We start from the raw sequence: 2,125 nt of genomic DNA on the forward strand, positions 1-2,125 counted from the left end.
AAGTACACAAGTTAGCCTCTATAATGAAGATACCAGAAGTTGAAGCTTCTGTAAGCTTCTTCTTCCTCTGATCTTCTAGGTAGAGTCTGCAATTTCTATACCAATGCCCGATGGCATGACAGAAATAAGGAGCAACTGTTAGTAGCCACTGGAATATATATGGAACAATCTGTCGTAGCGGAAATGCTGCAATAGACTACAGTGTGCCGGTTGGATGAGATTCAATGAGCCTTTTTCATTCAATTTTTTCTCGATTCTGGTTTCATCCGCGGAACAGCATTGCCCCAATATGTGAAGAACCAGAGAGACATGGCACTTGATTGCAGCCATCAGGTAATAGTCAAAACATATCTCAACTTCTGCAAATATTGGCTAAGATGTTATGTTCGGTTCGGGGTTGAATCGTTTCGAAAGGCGTGTTGCGAGTGTGGAATCGATCTCCTTGAATGCCCGGTTTGGCACAGCCGGGGGCTGAGATCAGAGCCAACCCCCAAACATTAGAGCAAACGTCTTCTTCTTTGTGAAAGTTCTCCATAACACGGTATGTTAGATGCAAGTTGGTTTGCTTGGAAATTTTCATTTAATAAAATGATCAAACGAACAGAGTTCTAACACTATCATATGTGTAGATGTCTTAGTGAGATACTCTGACTCGGCCAGAGAGTTTCACTGTATGCCTGGTTTACTAAAACCAGAAGCCAGATTGAATCAGAGGAGCTATATTAGAGAATAGAGACATGTGTATGTTCTTGGGTTGATTTCGGTTTATATTTTTGGTTTAGTTGTTTTGTATTTTGGTTCTTCGGTTTAGACCGGTTTATGTCTCTGGTTTATCTACTTCAAGTACTGTAGGCGACAATCCTTTATATTTTCTGGTCTAATTGTTTTATGGACTCTCTCTCTCTCTCATTTTTCTCTCTGCAAATCCAATTTCGCAATAAGCTAAGACAAGAGTTCGCATAATCTATGGTGATAGAAAATGGCGGAGCAGTTACAAACTAAACACAGGGAACTATGATTTACATTTTTCTGAAATTAAAAGAGCTTTACATCAAAATATAAATTGAATTATATGAAATATTTAGATAATATATAAGTGAATGTTATGAAACAGAAATATCAATACGTTTTCTTTGGTTTTTCCATGCTCCCACATTTCCATTAACACTCTATTGAAATTAAATATGTTTAATTAAGGGTAGTTTAAAATTTCAATCCTCGGGAGATGGAAAGTTCGAATCTTTGCTTTTAGGGAATTATTACAGACTAAACCCATTAATCTGTACTCATAAAAGTATCGATTTTCCCCAAAAATTTTGCTGGTTTTACATCTGACCCTGAAGGGTTAGATCGGTAATACATAGATCTTTGATGGGTTCTGGGAATTCAAAGAGAACCGACAGGCAAGACTCGTTTTCCTCCCGGTCGGATTCGTCGGCGTCTTCAGATCAAGAATCTTACATTCTATCCCGCCCGGGTTTCTTCCAAGAACTTCCATGGATGTTGGAAGGCGGCTCAGGAGGCGCCTGCGAATAGCACCTCGGCTGAGGATAGGCGTAGTCAGAACTGCAGATCTGTTGGGGTGGATAGCTATAGCTTTCTTGACCGTATAGAATGTAAGATTCTTGATCTGAAGACGCCGACGAATCCGACCGAGAGGAAAACGAGTCTTGTCTCTGGGTTCTCTTTGAATTCCCAGAACCCATCAAAGATCTATGTATTACCGATCTAACCCTTCTAGCAACTCCGTAGCCCGTTCTCCTTTTCTAGTAAAAGGAGATTTTGTCATCTTGCCCATCAAACAAGAATCACATGATTAAATTGACTCATAATCAAAAGAATCAAGAAGTCCATCAGAACGAAGCTTTGCAATGCGTTTCTCGTTGATGTGGCCAAGTCGACAATGCCAGAGATAGGTCGGGTTTAAGTCATTCGGCTTAAACCGCTTGGTACTAACGTTATAGATCGACCTGTATCCAGATGGTTCATCTTCCAAAACATAAAGGTCATTAAACTGGTAACCCTTACCATAGAATAAATCGCCTCTATAAATGGACAGACATTTGTTCTCAATAACAAATCTGAAACCATCTGAGTCTAAACATGAAATCGATATGATGTTCCT

At 39.6% G+C, this 2,125-nt stretch overlaps 1 long non-coding RNA gene across 1 annotated transcript; it reads left to right on the forward strand.

Moving 5' to 3' along the window:
• Nucleotides 1-134: 134 nt before the first annotated feature.
• On the forward strand, nucleotides 135-896 carry LOC104798730. Its single transcript, XR_769484.1, has 2 exons — nucleotides 135-541; nucleotides 630-896. It is a non-coding gene; the product is annotated as an uncharacterized LOC104798730 (long non-coding RNA).
• The last annotated feature ends 1,229 nt before the right edge of the window (nucleotides 897-2,125 follow it).

This window comes from Tarenaya hassleriana, unplaced genomic scaffold, assembly GCF_000463585.1.
Source record: "Tarenaya hassleriana unplaced genomic scaffold, ASM46358v1 Cleome57, whole genome shotgun sequence".
Classification (NCBI taxonomy): Eukaryota; Viridiplantae; Streptophyta; class Magnoliopsida; order Brassicales; family Cleomaceae; genus Tarenaya; species Tarenaya hassleriana.